The 26558-nt window shown below is 45.4% G+C and overlaps 1 protein-coding gene across 3 annotated transcripts in view; it reads right to left on the bottom strand.

Moving 5' to 3' along the window:
• DDR2 (discoidin domain receptor tyrosine kinase 2) overlaps nucleotides 1-26558 on the bottom strand; it is a 150758-nt gene that overhangs the window by 91523 nt on the left and 32677 nt on the right. The window contains exon 1 of one of the 3 annotated variants that reach the window (XM_082704175.1): nucleotides 2608-2667. The exons of the other annotated variants lie outside the window; for them this stretch is intronic. The gene's annotated coding sequence lies outside the window, so the exon portion shown is untranslated. Of the gene's footprint in view, nucleotides 1-2607; nucleotides 2668-26558 lie in introns of those variants that run through there. 3 annotated transcript variants of the gene reach the window in all.

The following is a 26558-nucleotide window of genomic DNA, read 5'->3' on the forward strand; positions in this document are numbered from 1 at the left end:
AGTTTAGTGGGAAGTTCAGGAAAATAAAGGCAGGTACAGAATGATCTAAGCCAGCCATGATGGGGAGACACCAGTGGGATGGACACGTGGCCAGGGTTAAGGGGCAGGAAAAAGTCCCAGCATCAATAACATCTAAGTTAAGATGTGTCTGATGGGCAAAACTCGGAATGAGCAGGTGAGGAGGGGAAGGATTGCTATAAGCAGAGGCATTCTCAAGAGGGAAAGGCTCAGAGTCCAGAGGGCTCAACGGGAAGCTGAGGAAGGTTATCGTTTTGGCATGACTTGAGCGTGGGCAGCAAGGCATGAGCAGCAAGAAAGGACACCAGAGAGGAAAGTAGGGCATTTGATCTAAGTATAAAGGGCAGTAAGTATAAGTATATAGGGGAGTAAGTATAAGTATAAAGGGGAGCCCTTTCTACTTTCAAACCAAAAAAAAAAAAAAAAAAAAAAAAAAGGTGGGAGAATGGAAGACAGAGTTTAGAAACTATTCCCCAAACAGGCAACAACAGTGCAGATGGAGAAAAAGTGGAAAAATTAAGAGATATTTAGGTAGGGAAGCAAATGGATTAGTGTTCTGGTTTGAATATGGGGCCAGAGGAAAGAGAGAAGACAAAATTGGGACCCAGTTTTCTGATGGGGGAAGCCAGGGATCCCACCACAGGGCCTTTGCACTTGCTATTCTCTCTGCCCACAGTGCTCTTTCCCCACATTCCTGTTGGGCTCCTTCTGTCACCACATTCAGGTCCCTGCTCAAATGCTGCCCTATCACAGTGTCTTCATCTACTGGATATGAAACGATACCTAATTGGTGCCCAAATCCTCACCGCAGCTCATGACTCCCTATCCCCTTATCCCCCATATTAGTTCGTAGCACTCATCACCACCTCACATTTTATGATTTGTTTATTCAATTGCCTTCCTGGCCCCATGGGAATGGGAGCTCCCTGAGAGCAGCAGTTTTGGGTTTTTTTCTTCTATTTTGTTCCCTTTTTTAATCCTCGGTATCTCACATAGTTCCTGGCACAGAGTCATTCTCAATATATTTTGTCTAAAGATTAAATTTGTAAAAATAGAAAATGCTAAAAGAGAAAACACAGAAGCAGTCTAGAAAAACACACACTGCCCTCTATTCCTAACACTTCCATTCAGCAGCTCCTTTGTTTTTCAGTTGATGAAAATGTAAGATATACAGAGAGGTACACAAACCCTATGCAGGTAGCTAAGGGCCAGAAATAAAACACCATCAAAGTCTTCCAACTTGACCCTCCCAGACACCACCCACTTTACTCTTCCCCCGAGTTCCCAGGAGACTGACTTCTAACTCCATAAAGAGTTTTGCCTGGTTTTGAACTTTCTATAAAACAGAATAATTCCATTTGTATCCTCTCGTGTCTGGCCCCTTTCATTCAGATTAGGTTTGTGAGTTTCATCTCCACTGTTGTTCAAACAACACTTCATTCTTTTTTGTGGCTGTATAGGATTCCGCCGTGGGAGTGGAATCATAACTTACTTTCTACTGTTTGTGTTTTTGTTTTTAAAGATTTTATTTATTTATTTGACAGACAGAGATCACAAGTAGGCAGAGAGGCAGGCAGAGAGAGAGAGGAGGAAGCAGGCTCCCCGCGGAGCAGAGAGCCTGATGCGAGGCTCGATCCCAGGACCCCGAGATCATGACCCGAGCCGAAGGCAGAGGCTTTAACCCACTGAGCCACCTAGGCGCCCCATTACTTTCTACTCTTGATAGCATCTGGGTATTCCCCACTGGGAGCCGTTGCTACTGATATTCTCTATCAACCTTCCAGTACCTGCCTGCGGGTGAGCTATGTGTGTGGATTTTGGCTATATATCTAGAACACTCATTGCTGGGTCACAGGGTACGCATATGTTCAATGTTAGTAAACACAGCCCAAACGTTTTTGAAATGATTGTAGCAAATTCAACTCTCAGCTGCAATATATGTTACTTTCCACGTGTCCGTGTCCAAATCCTCCACGACATTAGGCAGTGCAGGCTTAATTCATTTTGGCCATTTGGGTGGGTGTGTTGTGGTGTCTCACCTGCTAGGGACTAACTCATACAGACGAGCACCTTCTCATCCGTGCCACTGGGACACCCACTCTTGTGAGTTCCCGCCTCGCCCCTGCTTTCTGTCTTTCTCTTCCTGCATTGCCTCCACGTTCTAGTAAAAGCCCGTCAGTGCTTACGAAGGCTGCAAATATTTTTTTCTGCCTCTGTTGTCTGCCTTTCACCTTCTCCCGGTGACTGTTGGAGAACATAAATTCCTAAGTTTGATGGAAGCCACTTTCTACGCCTTTTCCCTGCTGGTTGGAGTTTTCTGTAATCTGGAAGAGTGGTAAAGGAGCAGGAGGAAAGTCAGGAGATGGGGATGATGGGAAACTGCTTTCCAGATGGGAAGACCCGTGTGAGCCAAGGCACGGCTGTGTTCCCAAGCCTGGGCTGGACCGGCTGAAGGAACAAGTTTGTGCCGCTCAACATGGGAGAAAAGTGAGCCCGGTGAGGTGAGCCTAGGTCATGAGGGACCTCCAAGGCACTTCCCCTTGACCTGATCCCAGTGGAGGGGCCCTGAAGGTCCCCAGCCCCACCTACCTGTGGGCCTTTCCACACATCCTTCCTGTCCCTGCAGCTCTCCGCGTGGATTCTCCACCACAAAATGGAATCTCTGTCCTCCTGATGCTTTCCTACCTGGTACATTCTGCCCCTCCTCTGCCTTATCACGCTGCACCTGCCTCTTACCTATGTCAGAGTCTAAACTGACAACTTTTTGAAAACAGTGGTGGTAGGGGCAGGACGAGACTGTAGGGCCTCAGGAGAGCTCTTACACATTGGAGAACTCTGCGAGCCAGTCTGACATCATGTGGGCGGTGGGAAATTAACCACGGTGAGATGCTTTTCATGCTATGGAAATCAGCAAGGCTACAGAGCCCCACAGAGCCTCCCCCCCCCATTAAACACCTGCCTGCACATTGCTAGACACGGGTCTCCTTCGTCTTTAGACGACAGCGCTGAATCTCATGCCCACACCAATGGCTGTTGAATTAAACTGCATTTTTTTCATACCTGTCACTCCTTTGAGAACATAAGTAAATGAACTCTTCCCGTTATAAATAACATCATGCTACATGAAATAAGCCAAAAGCAGAAACACAAGTACGGCATGAATCCATTTACAGGAGGAATCTAAAACAGTCAAATCCGTAAAATCAGAGCCTGGAATGGTGGTTGCTGGAAGCCAGGCAAGGAGGGGAAGGGGGAGTTACTAATCAACAGGCATAATGTTTCAGTTAAGTAGGATGAACACTCTTTAACGATCTGCTGTCCAACACTGTGTACTGTACATAATAACGTACTGTACACTAAAAATTTTTAAGAGGGTGGTTCTCATGTTACGTGTTCTTACCAAAATAAAAAAGATTTTTAAAGAATCCTGCTCTCCACTCCTCAGTCCAGCTAGCAAGTATGTGGTGCTCATTTACTCTGTGTGGCGACACTGTCCCCAGGAGCTTACGCGTCCATGAAATGACAAGAGAACAACTCATAGTTTGTGTATAGTCAAGGGCGAGTCGGGGTGCTGGAGAAGCCCAGGCTCGGGAGGCATTCTGAGCCAGATGGAGCTCCTAAGAGGTCTGTGCAGTATGGCCTCCTACGCAAATCTCAGTAAAAACTGCCCAGACACTTTGCAGAGCCAAAAGTTCATCTCCCTCACAAGGCCCCCAAATGAGGAGGAGCTTGTGGGTCCCCGTGTCAGACGCACGGGCACGTCCCTTCGTGTTCCTCCTACAAACAGGATGAGAAAATGTCCGTTGGTGAGACAATTCATGACTCACAACAATGCCTGGTGGGGGTAAGGGGGTTTTCAGTAAAAGGAATGAGTGAAGTTTTATTTGCTGCGCACACCCAAGGGCCAAAACCTAGCAAAAGAATGAAAACAAATAAAAAAGACACAACCCTCGGCATTTCCAAGCAATTAAAAAATTAACTGTAGATCCCTTTGTTGTTAAAGTGAAAATACCATCCCCATGATTCTTCCCTGAAAGACTGCCCAGGCTTGGGGGTGGCGAGGGGTAGAGGGTAGGCAGTGTATCAGAATCACCCTCGGGGTAGGGATGAGGACCAGCGTGATTCAAACAAAAATTACTCAATATTATAATTGATTTAACTTATTTTTAGTCATGGTAATTCACTTACTCAGAAATTTCAAAGAACACGAAGGAAGGAATAATGTTTTATAAAAAGAGGCATGGGATTTCAAAGGGATGAGAACTATTTTAACGCATTTTAATTCTCACCTTTTACAGATAAGAAAACTGAACATTTCACCCTAAGCTCTACACCAGCGTGGACCAAGTCTGTCTTACTCACTGGTACATACCAGTAGGTAAGCTGGAAGTAGTTGTTGAATGAATGAATGAATGAATGAGAACCAAAGAAAAGATGTGACTTGGTCAGCATTGGGCAAGTTGACATTTTGGCAGGGCCACTGTGAGTGTCCTAACCCCAAATCCAGCAAATCTTTCTACCCTGGAGCAGTGGTTAATTAAGAACATGGGGCGTTGGAACCAGACTGCTAGGGAGCCTGAGCCAGCCTTACCAGTTACTAATGGTGGGACCTTGGGTAGGTTATATACCATTCCTGGAACTCAGTTTCCTCCTCCATAAAGTGGGGATAATCAGGGTCCACTCCCCAGGGGCAATCAGGAGCAAACAAGGAAGAAAATGTGAAGGTTTTCGCAAGTGCCCGGCTCACAGGACGTGTCCGCTCTGCAGGGGCCGTTATTATTACACCACAAATGATGAGATGGGTCTAAATGACCTTACTGCCTAATGGCTCAGCATTGTCATCTGTGTTCATGGTCAATAAGCTCTTTGGAAAATGAACCTGAGGCCATACCTGAAGCTTTACTTATAAATGACACTTCACATCTTTTCCAGAAGTCCATCAACTTAAAGTCTACTCAAAGACCACCAAAAACCCAAGTCAGTGAGACAGTCTTTGAGGGAAGGTCCTGTGTTATTTACCACTTTATCCCATAGAAAGCCAAGTGGAAGTGAGGTGGGATAGCCTGGTGGCCACAGAGCACAGATGCTGGGCCTTAGCGGCTGAGATTTCAATCCTCCTTCCTCCACTTGTTTACTGGATGACCTGGGATCGTTTATTTACTCTCTGTGCCTACACTTCTTCAATTTACAATGAATTTTGTTTTTTTGGTTTTTTTAAAGATTTTATTTATTTATTTTTGTGAAAGAGAGAGACACCCTGAGCTGAGGGGAGGAGCAGAGGCAGAGGGAGAAGCAGGCTGAGCAGGGAGCCCGACGCGGGACTCAGTCCCAGGACCCTGAGATAATGATCCGAGCAGAAGGCAGTTGCTTAACTGACTGAACCTCCCAGGTGCCCAACAATGAGTTTAGTGACTGCACCCCCCAACAGGGCACTTGGACGGCACTGCAAGTGTTGGCCATCACCATGTGTGGTGGGCGCCCACGTGAATAGATGCGCAAAGTCATGGACTTGGCGAAATGACCATGTATTGTGATCTTTCTATGGACTATCCTTGCAGCACTTAACTGCATTGCAAGTGGCCCCAGAGCCATGGTCGCAGCCCACGGTCCGGCCCTGACACCAGCCTAAAGAGATGCACAGAACAGCACATAAACTCAGTACTGATGACTGGAACAAAGCCCAGTCAACTGGACTGATTTTAAAGACTTGGGTCACTCAACAAGAATGGAGGCAATTTTCTGGCAGAACACTGTGAATGGACCCGAGGGTCTGGGTCTCCATCATGGGTGGACACAAAGCCACCAAGGTACCCATCCACCGGCAAAAGTCTGAGGAGAGCCCACACCACCAGGCTGGTTCTCAGCCAGAATCGGCAGAGCCGCAGGTGCTGGGTGCCAGGAACACGCTGGGAGCTGAGCACTCTCGGGTTACCTTCCACCGCTTTGCACTTCCCTGGACCTTCTCCAACCAGTGTTCTGGCAGCCCCAATGGCTCAGTTCAACCCAGGACAGCTTTCGGATGATCGTGTCTCCTGACGCACCCCCCAGACGTCCCTCCTTTGTGAGTCATGGCAGAGTCTTTCTTACGGACAGATTCATAACACACAGCTCAGATTTTTAATAGGGGTGGTGTATAAACACTTTTCAACGAGCAGGGCTGAAAATCAATAAACGTGTATATTTTATAGAGCTAGTGTAGCGCTGTATTTATGAGGTTAGTCTCTACAGACTGGCCCTACCTGAGTTCAAATCTCAGCTGACCCACTCATTTACCCTGAGTGAGACACTTGACCTCTCTGTGCCTCAGTTGCCTTATCAGTACAATATAACAATGATATCTCCCGCACATGGCTTCCGTGAGACTAAACGAGAGAACATGGGTAATTTATCTGATGACTAGGAAGCAACATACACAGTTAGCTATGATTAACACACCACTTACGCTAGGCAGTAAAGGTATCTGTGCAAAGTGGGGGAAGAACAAAAGACTGTGCCCATTTGCATGCGCTGGTGCTTGCACTGGAGAAATATGTTCATCTCCCTTACCTCCCTCTTGACCCATGCTCAAATATTCCCATTGCTTGAGTCCAAAGCTCAAATATTCCCATTGCTTGAGTCCAAAGCAAAGATCCTTTCAAGTGCCCCCATCCCTTTACTTGCATAACACTGAAGTTGCCCAAACCAATCTCATTCAAATTTTCCAAAACAATCACCTTTGCACTGAGTCAGCCTGGAAACTTTTACTAGATTGGGTTGCAGTTTCAAAAAGCTGTGAGTGAAAACACCAGATGCTTACCTACATCATGTTTGGCTTCTCTGGTTGTACCAAAATATTAAAGGGTACCCACAAAAGGGATCCACCTTCCTATCCCACGAATGCTTGGCATGTGTATGCCGAATACTCATTACTCATTGTGGGATAAGGTGTGTAACTGCAATTTGGCCAGAATTAACAAGGTCGAGGTCTTAGAATTCAACCTCTCCCCATCCCCTCCATGGCGCAGATAGCATGTCCTCTGCCTCAGTGCATCTGGCATTTCCTCTATCCACACCAGAAATCTGGGTCACAAGAGAACACAGGTCAGAGTATGATTAGAGGATGACAGTCAGTTAAAACTAAAACTGAGACTAGAACACCCAGGTCTACTGGCTCCAACATCAGAGCTCTTTTCCTAAGACAGCTGGGAAAACACCTCTAAAGATTATATCCTTTCAACAATACGCGTAACTAAAAAACTAAAATAAAATGAATAAAACAAAACTCAAGTAGAAGTTCAAAGCAAAGCAACAATGCTATTCTATCATGGTCACATTGGGAAATAATAAATGAGCTGTCAACATTGCTAGGAAGTCATTAGCTGCCAACGTACCGACGGGAGGGAAAGCGAGTCAAACAGCGGTGCCATTTTATGGCCTTGGTGGCCACACTCGTTCTTCGGCTTGAGACAAGTGTACTAGTCAAACAGGAATCAAGCAAACCATTGTCAGTACTCCTGGTCTAGGTAATGACTTGTCTCCTCTTCCTTCTACCACATTCACAGCGAGCGCCTTGGAGGGACATGAGAGAGGTACAACTCGGTCTCACAGGAACCCAGCAGGACCACTTTACCAGTCAGGGAATGAAGACAATGGCAGGCAGAAGAGAGGACAGACTAGCTCAAGGCCTGGCAATCTCATTGTCTTCCTCTTGCTCTGGGTATTCCCACTTTCTACCCTGCCAGGGGCCTCCCTGTGCCCTTAACCAGAACCTTCACTTTGTGTGGATAATTTCAACAACAACAAAAAATGAAGCTGAACATGGTCAGCTTGGCTACACTCGCAGCAACCCAGGAGGCTGAAATGAACACAACCCCACAAACATGTCATCATCAACAACAAGAGTGATGGATGTTTACTGAGGACCTGTACAAAGCTCTAGGCGCTCTTACGGCTCTGTGGGGCGAAGAGGATGAGGAATACCCGGCCTCTCTTTCTTTTTTGCTTGTCCAGAATTCCTGGGACTGAAATGAATGTCTGTGATGTGTGCCCTACACTATAGGGACATGAAACCCAGCTGTGCCACTTTATAGCCATGTGACCCTGGGCAAGTCATAGCATCTCTCTGCTTCAGTTTCTTTATCTGAAAAACAAGGGTTATAGGGGCACCTGGGTGGCTCAGTCAGTTGAGTGTCTGCCTTCAGCTCAGGTCATAATCCCAGAGTCCTGGGATCAAGTCCCACATCAGGCTCCCTGCTCACCAGAGAGTCTGCTTCTCCCTCTGCCCCTTTCCCTCCACTCCAGCTTATGCTCTCTCCCTTTCACTGCTCTTTCTCTCAAATAAATAAACAAAATCTTTCTCCCTAAATGGGGGCATTACTAAAGCCTTCTTTTATAGGATGGCTGCAAGGGTTGAAGGCTAAGAAAAATGACCACTAGAATTCCACAGTATTGATTTTTTTTTAAGATTTTATTTATTTATTTGACAGAGAGAGTGCACAGTAGACAGATAGGCAGGCAGAGAGAGAGAGAGGGAAGCAGGCTCCCTGCTGAGCAGAGATCCCGATGCGGGACTCGATCCCAGGACCCTGAGATCATGACCTGAGCCGAAGGCAGCGGCTTAACCCACTGAGCCACCCAGGCGCCCCCACAGTATTGATTTTGATAAGACGGTCTCTTCCTCCACAGACCATCCTGTCTTTTCAGATATAAAATCTGGAAAGGACTTCAGAAATCATACACACATTTCGGCTTCCTCAGCATACAAGTCATACAAGTGAGAATGAGCCTTGAGTCAGACCCTTCCCCCAGGTCTGCAAACTGCCTCCCAGTCTAAGAAGGTGGTTTATACATAATTCTGTTGACCCTCCTCAGAACCTATTTGTATTTTAGTGACTCAAACAAAGAAATGTATTGTTGATAAGAGTATCATAGTAACCACACCATGACAAGATACACGGAGAAATTATTTTAAGGCAGTGGACCCCCATTGTCCCACTGTTATTATATATTATGTGAAAGAACCCAACTATTTCTGCTTCATTCTATTCTCAGTGTATTTAGTTTGAGAGGGAAAAGTTCTGTGGCCCAGTTCAAATTTGGGTGTTATTAACACATATGTGTCTTAAATTTTATTGCTTGCTTTTTACCATGAATATTTATGGCAATAATCACATAAGGTAGCATTGGTACTATGGGTGCTATTAGTCTGTGTGTTTGAGAGTATGTGTGTGTATCTGTGTGTCTTTATTCCACATACGTGGCTTGCAAACCTCCCAGTACCCACACAACACGAATTTACATATAATCCTCTTTGGGTGGTCGATTGTTGGTTTGGTGAATCATTTCAAGACTGTTCTGTCCCCATAAGCAAAAGCAGTTTACTGGGAAACAAATCATCTATCCCTGAACACCTTTCTTTCTCTCCTTCCCCCTCCTTGTCTTCTCCTTCTTCTTTTTTTTAAGTAGGCTCCACACCCATCATGGAGCCCAGTGCAGGGCTTGAACTCATGACCCTGAGATCAAGGCCTGAGCTGAGATTAAGAGTCAGAGGCTTAACTGACTGAGCCAGCTAGGTGCCCCTCTGAAGCTCTCATAACTGCTATAAAATCTCTTATTCACAGACACTCTCAGAGGTTCACATTACCAAATCAGAACTTTGGGCCTTAGAGAACTCTAATCACACCTCCTCGAGTGTGAGCCCTGTTCCTTGTGCTCCTTAATAAGTCCAAATGAAGAGCAGATGGTGTTAGGTGGGAAGGAAAAAAAACACATCGACATATTACACATTAAATGGCTTGGTATTTGGCTTCATATAGTAGAGATCTCATTGAGATGTACTATTTACAACAGTCAATGTAGCAGTTCTTTTGCTTATAGAGTTCTTTATACAAGTAAAAATTGGGAAGTATTTTGTCATCTCTTGTCAAACAGAAAGCTGGAAGCAAGAGAGGGCAGATTCTCCCTATTAAATAGAACAGGAAACTGAAACAAAAAAAGTAAAGTGATGTAGACTCAGAATCAAAGACTTACCACTGGAAGAAGTCATTTACCAAAGGCCATGCTGCAGGTGAATACTAGTCCTGGTACCCAAACATGGGCCTCCTGACTCTGAGCCTAGAGCTTTTTTGCAAAATAAAGCTACACAGAGGCCTATTTTGTGGTTTATTTCTATATTCTCTGTTGTGTTCCTTTGAATTATGTGCCCACTCTTCTGCCAGTACCAGTCAGTCTTGATTACTATAGTTATATATATCTCTTCAAATAAGACAGACTGATTTCTCCCACTTCATTTTTCTTTTTCAAAATTATTCTAGTTATTATTGTTTCTTGCTCTTTTCATCTAAATTTTAGGATAATCTAGTCTACCTTGACTTTTAAAAACTGTTAAAATTTTGATAGAAGTTGTGTTAAACCTGTATGTTCTTTGGGAAGAATTGGAATCTTGTCTACATTGAGTTTTTAATTCATGAACATAGTATGTCTCTCCATTTATTTAACTCTTCTTTTGATTTCTTTCCTCATGCTTTATAAATTTTAGCATACAAGTTCTGTGCAAGCTTTATTCAATTTACACTTTAGTGTTTTTGAGTTATTAGAAATGGCATTATCTTTCACTATTTGGTCTTTCACTGTTGAGTGTACTGTTAGCTGTAGACTTTTTATAAATGCTTTGAATCAAGTTGACATTAGTCCCTTCTACTCCTAAACTGTTAAGAGGTCTTATCATGAGGGGTTTTTGCTATTTCTATATCAATTAATATGACCATATGATTTTTCACATTGAACCACACTTGCCTACCTGGAGTAAATCCCACTTGGTCATAGCATATGATTCTTTTTATACATTGTTGAATTATATTTGCTAATTTTATTGAGAATTTTCATATCTATTAATGCAGCCACTCCTGCTTCCTTTTGGTCAGTATTTGCATGACATAATTTTTTTTTCCTTTCAGCATGACTATATCATTACATTTGATGTGAATTTCTTACAGACAGCATATAGTTGAGTCATATTTTTAGAGCATTCTGTGTTCTTTGTTATGTCCTAGATTCGAAACAGTTAAAATATCAGCAATGTGTGAAACATGTTTTTTTGAAATATGTGTTTCAATCTAAAGTATTAGTTTGTCTAATCTTTAACATAATATCCTCAAAACCTTCAATATATACCTATTTTACAAATTAGAAAGCTGAGATACATTTTCCCCAATTAACACATCCAAGCAGCAGCGAAGTTGGAATTTAAACCCAATCTGGCTCCAGTGCACTTGCTTAAACCCACTATGCTTCACCACCCTGGGCTAGCCAGCAAGCACGCTGCCTGATTCTTGCCCCTGGAGTTGTTTGGCATGGGCTGTAAATGTTCTAACAGGTCCACCTGCTCATTAAGGTGAGATGTATAACTCCAGTTCATGGGCTAGATGTTTGGCCTGATAGTTCTTGCAACCGCGCATGCCCCTCATAACTGAGTGCTGCAGGGTTGGGGTAGGCAGGGGTAAATAGTGCTCTCCTTATGATCCCAGAGGGCCTGAGATGCAGGGGCCAAAATCATTGGCAGACCAATTGCCTGGGGAGAGTCCCTAAGCAATTAAAAGAGGAGAATCATACTTCAGCCTGAGCCAACAAAGCAGCAGTGTCCAGCTTAAGTGAGGCCCACAAGATAAACATTGACCTTCCCCACCCTCCACCCTCACTGTGGATAAAATACAGGGCAGCACCTTGGGTTTGATCCAAAGAAGACACAAAGACACATCAGGGACCTCATGAGGTTATAGCTCGAGGCTATTCTGAATATGGCAAGAGTTCCCTGAATGTTCCAGAGAGGACCCAAAATTAACTTTTCTCCCTTGAAATGAAGCAGCTAATGGGATGACTCAGTGCAGAGAAGCAGAGCTCTGCACACAAGTCATGGCTTCCTTCAGCTGTGAACATCCCTGGGCCAGGAACATTCACACTCCTACCACCCCCATCATCTACACACGGTCTCCTGGGATCTGGGTGGGCTCCAATGACTTGATAAATAAAAATAGGATAAAGTGATCTGGTAAGTGACCCCTGTCACCACAGAGAGGAGAAGACCTGAGGAACCAGCATAAAGAGAAACAACAAAGACTCTCAATCAACCAACAACTGTAAACTATATAAATCAATCAACCAAACTGCAGTTATTAAAGACCATATAGATGTGATTTTAGCTTGGGCCCCTAGAAATCTTCTGCCTTCATCAAGGCTGAGCACAGTGCACATTAAACAGCCTATGCTACTGCTGTGTGGCAGTAATCTATTTTAGAAAAGCTAGAAAATTGACCCAGAAAGGTTAAGACACTTCTTCAAGGTCATCCAGTACATGGGTAAGCAGAGTTCAGTCTTAAAGTCTGGTTTCTAGCCAGACCTGTTGGCTTCAGCGTGATGTTCTCTCCATTCTACCACACTCCATCACAGAAGTAGAATTCCAATCTACAGAATCCCAATCTTCTTCATCTACAGAAGTAGATTCCAATGCTCACATTGGTAGGGATGCAACACTCCTCCCACAAAAGAAGCCAGACTGACTTCTCAGAGAATAGTCAGCAACTCCCTGACTGAACCAAGGACAGGACTAGAGTTTTCTCAGAAATGTCTAACTCTATAATTTTAATAAAATTTTGTGTTGACAGAAGAAGATTGGGGTGTATTCAAGCTGATAGGATGATGAGTCAAGTTCTCTCCCCCAGAAAGGGAACCTTCTTTAAGGCTGGGTTGTATTATTTTTACACTTTTTCCCAAAGGAGTCCATTTTCCCCAATGTCATTGTAATGATGTCTGAGGCCAATGAACTGAAGCCTTTGGCAAGAAAGAAACTAGCTAGGAAGTGTTGCTCTTGTTAAGAGCACACCTGAGCATCATGACAACAGTTTACCCAAGTCTTTGAATTAAAAATAGGATGTTCATCTGTGTCTTTGAGAATTTGTATATTTCTCATTCCAAGTCAAATTACCCCAGGACCTCTCCTTTACTCAAGGGTCTGCAGGATTCTCAGACTCCACAGAGCTCCCCTCACCAAAGCCAAGTTGGAGACCAGCAGTTTCTTCACTTCACTGGTCTTTGAGCATAACCAATGGTTATCTGAGAGACTCTTGCAGAAATTGTACCAGTGCTTGATGGGAGATGGATTTACAAGGAGATGAGAGGTCACACCGGGAAAGCAGACAGCTTTGTGGGGAACGTGTTCTGGGCAGCAGTCTGGACACTCTTTTCTCATGCCTCAGTCACTCAGTCTGGGACCCCAGGCCCTCCATTCCTGTTTGGTGTTCAGGTTGGACAATCTCTAAGGTTCCTCCCCATCCTAACGTTCTCTAAGCCTAGGTTCCTAATACTAAATCACAGAGGGTTTGTTTATTTGAGAGAGGTTGACACACCAAGTAGGACAGGCCTTTAGCCACCAAACATTAATAATAGCTTTTTAATGAGTGTTTACTATGTGTCATGTACTATTTTTAGGGTTCTATGTATACTGCTCCATTTAATGACCACAACAACTCCATGAGGTATGAATGATTCTTATCACCAATTTGTGCCCGAGTAAACTAAGGCTCAGAGAAACTAGTTAACCTGCCAAGGTCAACAACTAGTAGGTAGCAGAGTTGATTCATGAACTCAGTTGGTTTGGCGTCAGAACCATGTGTTTAAGGGCTATTCTGCATGGAAAGATCTGTCTACAGAATTGAGTGTTTCCCCAGTGAGTGGACTTTACTAACTTCAGGTCAAACCAAATTCATTCCCCCACCCCTGCAGGTTGACCAAACTCTTCATTATCTCCCTTCTAAATATTTTTAAAAGATTAAAAAAAAAAAAAAAAACCTTTGCCCATGCCCCAGAACACAAGTATAAATAATGTGAAATGAGAGAGGTAAGGAACAGCATATCTACAGATGTAAGCCTAAAGCTGAGAGAATAAAGAAGTGGTTTTCAGAAGAAGGACACCTTCTTGGAGTGCTGAAATCATTGACTTCCCCAAAATTCATAACCCCCATGTTCACTTCTGCCTGGTTCTCATGGTGGAAGGCTGCCTGGGAGGTGCTGTTCAGCCCAAAGATGTTAAATAGAAAGAACTGTGGATGAATCATCCAAGCTGGAGAGTATGGAAAAGTCAGGAAGGAAGAAACAGCTATAAGACGTCCCTGGGATATTCCCACCTGTCCCTGTAGGAAGCTCCTCTGTGCTCACTCCATCTCACTGGGTTGCCCATGACAATGAGAAAACCCACTGGGAAAAGAGCTGAAGAGCCTGCAAAGATCAACCGCAATTTATCCATGAATGGAGCCTTGCAAAGAGTTACCAGACAATGAGAAGCCATCAACAAATAGAATATTAATAGAATACCAACTATATATGCAAGGAAATCTGGAGATAGAAAGTCCTTATCATTTTGTTTAAATCTACCACAGTAACCAACAAAGAGTTGGACAAAGAAAACCCATAATAAATTAGAAGTTTTCACCCCAGTAACAGTAGAATTGGGAAGTGGCTCCCCAGCGGGTAGACAGCGTCCTGCCTGGATCCTTGGGAAAGAAAAGAAAAAGGCAAACATTTGAGGGAAGGGGAATCTCTATCCCCAACCCACCATGAGCTTGGCTCTCAACTGAATGATTATCATTCTTCCTGTACTCCTGGGAACCAGCTCATAGCATCCAGAACTGGATCTCACCCAAACTGGCCGTGTCTCTGGGATAATATTGTTTTTGGTTCCCTTTCTGTGATTGGCCAAGCCCCCTTAAGCACAGAGGAAACACTGCTTCCTTTTGACCAAATTAAACCCTTTTATTTCTCACAGGAAAGCAGTGACTTTTCCCACTGTGCAGGAAAGAGAGAGCTGGGGATAGGGCACCACAGGGAATGGCGGGATTGAGAACACATGAGTCAAGGGCATAGGCTTTGGTTCCAGTCACAGCTCTCTGCTTTCCAGCTGTGACCTTGCAAGTGACTTAATCCTACTGGGCCTCCCCCCCTGTCATCTGTAGAAGGCAGTTGATGATACTGACCGCCTAGTATTTTTGAAACTCCAGGGACTTTAAAAAAACATTGCACATAATATACTTGGTATTTTACTTAGCACATAGTAGGTTCTTAAAAATTAGTAACCATTATTACTGTTGTTTCCAAAACACAGGAGGCAACAATGAGATTTTCTATGTAACCAGCCAATTTTGGCTAAATAAGTTTTCCTTTAGTTTATTCAACAAACATTAGCTGAGAACCTACTATGTTTCTGAGTAAGTTAGGCTCTGGGGACAAGAGAGATAAATGATACACTTTCCCAGCCTTAAGGATTTCACAGGCTAGCAAGGAAACTATTATATAAACTCTTAAGAATAGTGGTGTGATAACTGTTATAGAGGAAAATGCTGTGTGAGCAATGAGGAAGGAGCAATTAATGAACTTGGCTGAAAGCAGCTTAGGATGAGTCAGGACGGAAGTACTGGTCTGAGCTCTTCTGCCCATTTCTGCTTGTGAGTTGGACCATGTGATGGGGGGTAAGGCATAGGGAGTACTTCACATGCCTTCAGGCTGAATAAATGAGTATTTGAAAGCATTCCTGACTGCTCACTTGCACTTAGGGAAGTTTGTACACACACACACACACACACACACACACACACACACACACACACACACACATTCCAATGCACTAGAATATATAGCATTCCAACATACCACACATACACACTCACACACCTACATTCCAACTCAATCACCCAAACATACACATACATATTCCAACTCATGTGCCCCCCACACACACTTCCCAACTTTATCCAACACATACTTTCCACTTAATCATACTCACACATTCTAATCAGTGCCCAAATGGTGGCCTTCCCCCTGCCTATTTCTCCCTCTGTACTGCTTAGATAATACCCCAAGGGCTACCTTTCCACCCCATCGTGGTCCCAGCACAGAACACAAGGCCCTCTGTCATCTTGCCTCTTTCTTGAACTCTCTAGTCCCACCACCCATGCCCCTGTTACCCACATAGTGCCTACTGTGTGCAAGCCTTTGGGCCAAGCACATTCTCTTTGAAATTTCTGCATCAGAAATGCCCCCAGACTTTCTGCTCCCTAAATGCCCCCAGACTTTCCCTATTCTCCAGGCCTTTGCCCATTGGTCAGTACATTCTAACAAGTCAGCGAACCATGAAAGTGACACGATTACCAGCTTTCCCCTTCCCATACTCATTGCCCTACAGAACTGACTGCAGGTCTCTGGGGTCCCACCCAAACTGTGGTGGGAGCTGTACCAGCGACAGTGCCTCTTCCTTCCAGTCCTTGTCCACCTGCCCCACACCCACTAGCTGGTGAGCTCTGTACCAGGCACTTCCATGTCCCTGGACCGTGAGAAGCTCTCAGGAGAGGCATGCAGAGTGAAGCCATGTTTCTGCGTGGTTCCCAATTGTGAAAATGGTTTGCATCCTTTATTCCTCCCCGAGCAAGCAGTTCTAGAAAGGAAGCTCTACGTGGGTCTCCAATGTTGGTATTAGCTTTATCAACAATTACAATGTAATTAGCAAATGGTAAAATAAGTTTTATACAGTGTTCTGCACCACTCAGACTCAGACTTCCAACTGAACTCTGTGTTCAAGACAGAAGGGATAAGGAGTGCTTCATGAGCCTTTAGGCCAAGTAGATGAGTATTCATAGAAAGCATTCCTGACAGAGACAGAAAGTACAAAGTTGGCAGCCAAGGGCTGGGCAGGGGGGAAATGGAGAGCTCCTGCTTGATGGGTGTAGAGTTTCCGCTTTCCAAGATGAAAAGAACTATGGAGAAAGATGGTGGTAATAGCTGCCTATCATGAATACAGTTAACCCTTGAACAACATGGGTTGGAACTGCCTGGGTCCACTTTTATATGGATGGTTTTCCATGAAGATGGCATAATACTGTAAATGTATTTTCTCTTCATTATTTGTTATTAAGAATAATAACAAATCCTCTTCTCTAGCTGACTTTATTGTAAACATATAGTATGTGATACATATAACGTACAAAATACGTTAACTGACCCTTATGTTAGGGCTTCTGGTCAACAGAAGGCTATTAGTAGTTAAGATTTTGGGGCATCAAAAGCTATACACAGATTTTTGACTGCACAAGGGGTCAATGTCCCTAGCCCTTGTATTGCTCAAGGGTCAACTCTATATTTAATATAACTAAACGATATCCTTAAAAATGGTTACACAAAATTTTACATGGATTTTACCATGATTAAAAAAAAAATGGAGGAGAAAAGGGAGATTTGTTGATGAAACAGTACAGCAAAGGGAGAGTCCATTTTCACCGAAAGATAAACGTCGCCCTTTATCTTATTCATTGATTTCATATGAAAGTGTGTCAGTCCTGCTCTGAATTGTTAATTCCTATCAGACACATCCCTATTTCTCCTTCATTCATTCTTCAGGGTCTATTACTGAACATCTAACATGTTCCAAGTTCCATGTTAAATGCTGGATACCCTATTGGTGAATCAAGGGTCTCTGAATTATTGGAGCACGCTGAGTCCCATGACAGAAACAGCCAGAACACAGCGACTGAGAATGAGAATGGTCTCTGCAGGTGGGGGCCTGCAGAATCAGGGAGAAGGTGACAGCCCAGACCAGAAGGATGAGTCACCAGGAGAAAAGTTGTTGGGTGCTCCCAGCAAATAAAATAGTCTGAGAGAAAGTCCTAAGCAGGAAAGAGTTTGACTGGTTCAAACCAAAAAGAACTCCAAATGGCCAGACTGGAGACGACCAGAGCCAGTGGGAGGAGCCCCACACCCCACAGAGCTTCACAACTATGTGCTATGGACTGAATTGAGCTCCACTGCCCCCTGCCCCCCACAAAATTCATAGGTTAAAGCCTTAACCTCTATCGTGACTGTATCCGGAGACAGGGTTTATAAAGAGGTAATTAAGGTTAAATGAGGTCATAGGGTGGGGGCCAGATCCTATAAGATTAGTGTTCTTAAAAGAAGAGAAACCAGAGAGCTCACTTGCTCTCCCTATGTGCCACATGGGGACATTGCAAGAAGGAGACCAGCCAGGAAGGCAGCTTTCTCCAGAAGCCAGACCCTGCAGGACCTCAATCTTGGACCCTCTAGCTTTCAGAAGTATGAGGAAGTAAACTTCAGTCGTGTAAGTCATGTAGTCTATGGCATATTTGTTACAGCAGCCCAAGCTGACACATACACCATGGTAAGAGGTTTGAGTTTTATATAATGGAAATCAGTGAAAAAGTTTAAACAAGGGAGTGACATCAACTAATATACTTTTTTTATGGCCTTTGTGTTTGTTGGCATTGGGGAGAAAGGTGGGGAAGGACAACCAAGGCGGGGGGTGGAGAGCAGCAAGAAGCTATATGGGTTGCAGTCACAAGGCAGTTCATGATGGCAGCCTGAGCTAGGACAATGGCCCTGGCGAGGGTAGTTGCTGGGCAGATCTGGGGTGTGCCCTGAAGTGCAAAACATGCCTTGCCGATGTCTCACAGGTGGAAAGAGGAACCATCAAGGATGGCTGAGCATTCTGGCTTGGCTGGCCAAATGGACATGTCACCATTGATCAAGTTTGGGAAGAAAAGAGCAAAGGCTTTGGAGGAAAAGTCAGTTCAGTTTGGGACACACTAAGCTTAAAATACCTATGAGTCACTCAAGAGGAAATATCAAGAGTTCTGATTGTTATCTGCATCTGGAGTTCAGGGGAGAGGTGGAACTGGAGACAAATTTGAGAGACAGAAGCATAAAGGCAGCCCGTGAAGTCTGAGATGAGCAGAATCACAGTGTATTTGCATAATGCAGAAGAGGAAGACCGAGTGAGGCCCCTTCTACTCTACTGTCTCTTTTGCTTGGATTTATCAATGGGGGCAGAAAGAAGGTAAATCTGCAGAATTTCTATGATATATATAGAATATATAAGATGAAATGGGCACGGCATAGTCCCTTGGTTAAAACCTCAGAGTTTGTCTTTTTTTTTTTCTTTGAGTGTTATAGAGGAAAAAATGAAGAGAGATCTGAATTATTGAGAATACTTGTAAAACGAATTCTAATTTAATTAAGGCTTGTGGGTTGTTTTTTTTTTTTAAGTAAAGCAACCCCCTTCTCCCTCTCTCTCTCCCTGACAATGGTAGATGAGAGACAGACAGACAGATAGATAGATAATCTGCTGCCCATACATAAATAAAAATACAAACTCCATGAATCTAAAATGACTCATATTTTCATCTTTAATACGTCACGAGAGAGACAAAAAGTCAGAGTTGCCCTAACATTAGTTCTTTCTTCTCTGAAGATTCACAAAGCATTGGTGTCTCCTTTAAATTTTCTAGTCAAGAGACATTTTTTCTAGATGAGTCAAAGGAGGTCTTCAGTGTTCTGGACCCAGTACTATCTCTAGGACATGAAGTCATGCAGTCTGTGGGGAGTGTAGGGAGGATAACGCTCCCATAGCCTTCCTGAACCAGGGACTACCGGTTCCCAAAAGGTGCCCTCTGAGAGGCTCCTTCCGTGTACAAACTTTTTAATGACGTATTAATTTTCTTTGAAAGGTAGGGTAAGGGAAAGAATCTGGAAGTATATCAGAGTTGATTATAATATCTACAAAATTAACATCTTTATATCTAATTACAGAACTAAAATGGACAATTAGAGCCCATAATTAAAGGATGCACATAACGATGAAATTACAGTGTGCAATGAGTCGGGAAAAATCCTAATTATACTCTGGGAACCTGACATCCCTGGCACTGCCTCACACTGCTATTTTCATCACAGAAACCATCGACATGAGCTCATCTCAGAGGTTTTCAGTGTCTCTACGTGGATCTCTTCCACAGGGATGGAGGGTCCCTGAGTGTGTTTCTGGGTACCCTTCCCGGAGACCAGCCGGCACAGTGCACCCTTATCAGAAAGACTGGTACACTGGAAAATAGATCTCACTCATGATTAGGGTGATGGGAAGCTGTCCTCTGGATAGTTCTGAAAAATTACTCTTTCACCATCACGTGAAAGGTAGGAATTTGCCTAAGTGTTTTCAATTTGGAAGCATCATGGGAACATTGAGTCAGTTAAGAAACAAGAAGAGAGTGTATGTGAATCTATATGTTTATGTGTGTGTTTACACAGTTTAGTATATTATGCATATGTGTGTATCTATACATGTGTATAGTTTAGTGCAGACACACACACACACACACACACACGCGCCCACACACATTCAGTTTTTAGGGGAACTGAAGAGAGACAAATACATCCTCTATCGCACATTCCATAGAGGTCCGGCCAGTTGTGTGGACTACTTGGCAAACAAAGATTCAGGAACATAACAGACAATGAGTTAGAAAAGCAAAGTCAAGGTACAAGAGAGGAAACATGGCGAAACAAGAGGCCAGAGGGTCTACCGGCATGGAATGCCAATACAGTGTCAGGGACTTCCACAAGCACGCACAGGCGTGCTCACAGAAGCCGCATCACAATTGAGTGAGGTGGGCCCGACTCTTCTGCAGATGACGTAGCTACAGCACAGGGTGGGTAGTCCCTCCCCTAACTTGCAGAATCGGGGTAGAACCCCGGCATCTGGATGCAGAGCCCAGCAGGGATCCACTGAAGGCTTCCAAGCAGCAAAGCGACCTCACAAGGACTATCAAGATCATGTGCTCTGGTTACTCCGGAAAGGATGGACCAACATGGGGGGAAAGCTGCAGTAGAGAGGCTGTAGGGGAAAGTGATCCAGACAGTTTGACTGGGCATTGGGGGTGGCAAATAAACAGAGGGAAGAGATATAAGGGAACACAGAGGGCGGGGCCATGGGACCAACAGGTATGATCAGAAAGGTAGATCAGGGGCGCCTTGGTGGCTCAGTGGGTTGAAGCCTCTGCCTTCGGCTCAGGTCATGATCCCAGGGTTCTGGGATCAAGCCCCACATAGGACTCTCTGCTCAGTGGGAAGCCTGCTTCCTCCTCTCTCTCTCTGCCTGCCTCTCTGCCTACTTGTGATTTCTGTCTGTCAAATAAATGAATAAAAAAAAATCTTTAAAAAAAATTAAAAAATAAAATAAAATAAAAAAAGAAAGGTAGATCAAAGATGACTAAAAATGACTAAGTTTTTAACCTAAATGCAGTAAAGGAAGGAAGGAAGGAAGGAAGGAAGGAAGGAAAGATTGTGATAAAATTACCAGAGATAAGAAAGGGAAGGAAGAATATAATGGAAACATTAAATTCTTACCAGATGCCATGCTTTTGAAAAGCCTGGAGGCTCTCCAGGAGGAGGTGTCCATCAGGCAGCTGGAGAGTCAAGACAAGAGCTTGGACAAAAGATCAGGCTGGAGAGGCTCACTGGAGAGAGGTCTCTGAGGAGGGGAGACCCAGACCAGGGGACCTCCTGAGATCCAAGAGAGGGGATTCACAGGAGAGGAAAAGAGGGTCAGGAAAAAAGGCTTGACTCCCAGCAGGAAAGGCGTTAATAATCAATCCTCGGCTACCAGAGGCTCCCCGGCCCTGACCTACAACAACCCCTACTTCTGCATCCGCGACCCCCACCTCCTTGGGAAACGAGAACCTTCGGGAAGCGCTAAAGACACGGCCGTTCTTCCAGCTGGGGACGGGGTAAGCCACAGGGAGGAAAGGCGCAGCATCCCCGGAACACACTGACACCGGAGACTGCTGCATGCGACCGATGGCGGCCCACGGGCCGTGAGCAGGGCGGAAGGCGCAGAATCGTCGAATCCCTGTGTTACACACCCGAAACTCACATTGCGTTGCATGTGGGCTATTTTTGAGTTAAAAAAACAAACCAAGATCTGATCATTATTGCTCTTTGAAATGACTCAACAGGAAGCCTGAAGGGTCAGGGAGAGCGTCAGTCCTGCACGCCGCTCAGACCTAAAAGCCTCCTGCTTAGCCTGGCACTGACTAAACTACGTCCTGAGTAAGGAGGAGCGGGACAGGGGTCAGGCGGGACTCCCCTGGTGAGAAGTCAGTACAAGAAACTCGTTCCTGGTCCAGCGCTGTCTGTCCAGTGCCCCAGCACCTCCCCTTCCACCAGACCACCGGCCGCAGTCTCTCGGGGCCGCCCCCACAAGATGCCTTCACAGGTCCTGGAGCTTGTGTGTGCTGACAGCAAGCAGAGGCCAGGCCACAGCCACTCTCCCCCAGCAGACCACACCCCTAATTTACTGTGAACCTCCTGGCTCGAGAAGAAAACATCAAATCCAGCATACCAACCGCCCTAACAAGCGTAGGATGTTTACCAGGGCCAAAGGGGAAAAGCATCACCCCAGCCTCTGGTCCCACAGAACTTGTACCAGAGTCAAATCTATGAAATGAATGTTCCAGCTCCTCAGCTAACATAACCACTTGCTTCTGGCAAATCCAAGAGGAGACACTTGCCCTTCCACACGGCCTGAGCCCTCAAGTATCATCAGCCGACAGACGCAGCTCGGGGTTGGCTGCAGAGCTGAGTTCAGTCAGTATCATCAAAAGAGTTGGGGCTGATATTAGCGTCATGGTCAATGCCCAGGAGGACACTAGCGGGGCGGCAGTTTCTTTAATCATGGGGGCCGTAGTCTTTGATCTGTCAGCTTGGCAAGGCGCTAGTCCCCAGCCATTCAAACCCTAATCCGGGTGTTCCTGGGAACGGGTTCTGTAGGTGGGACTACAACCCATACTCCGTTGACTCTACAGAAGAGACTATCCTGAATAATCTAGACGGAACCAACTCCATCCATTGAAGGCCACAAAAGCGAGCTGAGACTCCCCTGCAGAAGTTCCACTGGGGACAACAGCTTTGGCCCATCCCCAAGACCCCCAGGCTGCCCTCTCTGGTGGCCCTGAGGGCTGGGGACTTGCCGACACAGCTCCGATGGTCGCCTATGCCAAGTCCTCGCGATCACCCTCTTGACCTATATCTCCTGCCGGTTCTGCTTCTCTGGTTGGACCCTGAATGAGACAACACAGGACGGCCCCTGGAAGCATGCATCCAGTCAGTAACTACTGGAGTGTTTGCTGTTCTAGATGGCGGAGATGAAAGAGAGTAGAACAAAGACAGGTGGGGAGCTGCCGCCTCGTGACGCCAGTGCCAGACCTCCAGCTTTGTGAGGAGATATTCCCACAGCATCTGACTCCCTGCCTTCAGGGACACAGAGGCCCAGAGACACACGCAGAGGGAAGAAAGCTCCGGGACAAGAGAAGCAGGGGTTGGAATGACCACAGGAGCCCCTGGAGGGAGAACAGGTGACGAAGGATGCTTCCTGGAAACTTACAAGGGAGTCTGACCCTGCCAACATAGTGATTTGGGCCTTCCAGTCTCCAGAATGGTGAGACAGTACATTTCTCTTGTCTTGAGCCAGCCAGTTTGTGAGAATTTGTGAAGGTGACCCTAGGTAAGTAATAAAAATACTAAAATCCATTCACTCTTCTTCATTGGAAGGAGCTGCCCCATAAATCACAGACAAAGTAAGGTCTGATGTGTCACTAACAGTCTCCTGTTCAACCTGGGTTTCCGCAGGTCAGAAACAGCCCGGAGTCCCCTTGCTGTCCTGGGTTCACTTCCAGTGGCTTTCCAACAAAACTGTTTTTTATAAATGGGTCACCAGCCCATGGGGTATAGTTTGCCAAGTTGACTATTTTAATATTACATTAGAGTTTTATTCATCTTTTAAAAAAAGATTGTATTTATGCATTTGAGAGAGAGTTCTCAAGCAGGGGGTAGGGTGGGGGAAAAGGGAAAGCAGATTCCCTGCTGAGCAGGGAGCCCCACATGGGGCTCCATCCCAGGACCCTGGGATCATGACCTGAGCTGAAGGCAGTCACTTAACCGACTGAGCCACCCAGAAAGAGTTTTATTGATCTTGATTACTGGGTCTTTGGGTGTCCCTGTACAGTTTCCACTGGAGGCATGCGCCTCCCTGTCTCAGCCCTGGCCTGGCCCTGTTTCTCTCAGACTTTCTGCGTTCTCTTCATTAGTCCGCATCTTTCCAGGCCAAATTGCTCTCCTTCCGGACAGGCCCTCTCCGATGCCTGTGCAGTAACTCTTGGTCTCCAGGGACTCTGTCCCAAGTGGCACCTGTTGTTATTTTTATTTTTTTTCATATTTTACCAAAAGTTGATGATTTCCTGCAGATAATTGAGGAAGATGTCAGTTACGGCCACTCTTAACCCGATGCCGACAGGCCCCTACCAGACGCTGCCCTGTGATGGCCTGGGGGAGTCCGTGTCACGGTTGGGACAGTTGCGGTGTCCTTGGTAATTCTCCTGCCACACTCACGCCGCCTGAGCCAGCCTCCGCCTTTGAAAGAGGTGGCAGCTAGATCAAAATGACTCACCTTTGGGCCGCCCTTCCCTAGTTCCTGGTGCATATCTTCCACACAGCGGCTTTTAAATGTGTTTGGCCTTGAGATGTTTGTAGAATTGTTTTTCTTTTTTGTATCCTTCTGGGGTTTTTCTAAATACAATAATACAGCTGCCTGCTCATGATCCACTGTTTTGTTTTTTTGTTTTTTGTTTTTTTGAGAGAGAGAGAGAGAGAGAGCACGCAAGCGCAAGTGGGAGGGGCAGAGGGAGAGAGAGAGAATCTGCAGCAGATGCCCTGCGGAGCACAGACCCCGTCATGGGGCTCCACACAGGGCTCAGTGGGGGGGCTCCATGCCATGACCCCAAGATCACAAACTGAGCCAAAACCAAGAGTTAGACGCTTAACCGAATGCACTCCGCGGGCGCCCCTCAGTCCAGTGTCTTATTTAAGCTCCATATCACACTTGGCTACCGCGCTAAGCGGGCTGGGCACCAGAATTCAAGCACTGGCAAACCCCAGCTCCGTCGCGGTCTTGCTGTGGGTCTCCAGCAAAGCACTTGTTCCCTCACACCCTCTGTTTCTCCAGCTGTAAAATGGGCTAACAATATCCGTCCTTCCTTGTCATGGTGGTTATGAGTCGGGACAATGGTAGATGGTGAGGCGTTTGGTGTGGCTGAAGTAAGAGCTGTGCGAAAGCTTACCAATGCGTATGTGAGAGGCGGTGCTGTCTGTAATCAGAAAACCCTGGAACTGTGGGACTAGGGTGCATTACAGGATATGCCATGATGGATAATTCTGTAAACATTCAAAAAGTAATCGACTCAGAGATGGTAGATAGGTGTGTAGATAGGTAGATAATTGATGGACAGATAGACGCGACTGGCTCCCTTTGGAAAATGTGGGTGTGTGTGCACATACGTAGGCCTGTGCAACTTTGGAAACACATCAGGAGGAATAAACATCAAGCCCTTAGGTCTTAAAGAAAGCAGTTGTCTCTGGAGAGTTAAAAGAGATGGCCAGGAGGATAATTTTACTTCTCATTTTATATCATTCTTTTTTTTTTTTTTTAAAGATTTTATTTATTTATTTGACAGAGAGAAATCACAAGTAGTTGGAGAGGCAGGTAGAGAGAGAGAGAGAGAGGGAAGCAGGCTCCCTGCTGAGCAGAGAGCCCGATGCGGGACTCGATCCCAGGACCCTGAGATCATGACCTGAGCCGAAGGCAGCGGCCTAACCCACTGAGCCACCCAGGCGCCCCATCATTTTATATCATTCTTAAATGTTGGGATTATGGGTGATTTTCATGCAGTGATTTTCAGGTTTTTTTAATTTTATGAATATTTAGGGAAAGCAGTGTTATATAAATCCCCTCTTCAACTGCAACCCTGTGCCGGGTGATTTTATGTGCACTCTCCTTAAGGTAAACTTTTTAATCATTTGCCGCTTCTCACACACACACACACACACACACACACACACACGTACTTTTTCAACAGCGGTGGGGAGCTAATCCCACGGTACTGAAAAGACATGCCCAGGGTTCCAGAACCACTAAGTCAGAGCAAGGACCCATGGTCCATTCGGCTGTCCATAGTTTGTTCACACTGGCCTGTGCCATTAGAGTATGTCTGTCCTTCCTATGCTCATTCGTTCAGTCCACTAATACTAAGGCCTGTCCTGTGTTTAGCACCATACTTGGCTCTAGAAAGAGCTGCAAAGATGAATAAGGCAAGATTTCTGCCCTTAAGCAGCTCACAGTCTCTTGTGCTGTTAATAAGAAACAGAAGGGCAGAGACAGAGTAAGAGCTGGGGACGGCCCAGCCGCCCTGGCTACTCTTAATGAGGTTGAGTCAGAGGATGACTCTGAGCCCCTTCTTCGTGAGTGGAACGTGGCAAAGATGCCCTGTGCGTTTTGGTACACCTCAGTCTGCCCAGCCCCCCTCTTCATTTTGCCTGGCGTGAGTGGGTATGGGTATGGAGAGAAAGGGGGGGAGTAAGGTATTTACAGAAATCCGAAGGAAGGGAGGGCCCGTGGTCATGGTGGGGGCCACACGGGGACAGGAGGTCAAACCCGTGGTTGGCAGAACAGAGCTGTAAAGTTCACATTTGTATGCTGGCCAAAGAAGAAAATAATTCTTCTGACTCAAAATAAACACAGACTTGCTGTGGGCCCTTGTGTGATTGTTCTTAGGATTTGGGGGAATACTGTTAAAAGTCTAACTGCCCCTCTCCCCTGAATTCTGTGGGGATCACAGGCTGGGCTC

The sequence above is a fragment of the Mustela nivalis genome, assembly GCF_964662115.1.
Source record: "Mustela nivalis genome assembly, chromosome: 16".
NCBI classification, from domain to species: domain Eukaryota; kingdom Metazoa; phylum Chordata; class Mammalia; order Carnivora; family Mustelidae; genus Mustela; species Mustela nivalis.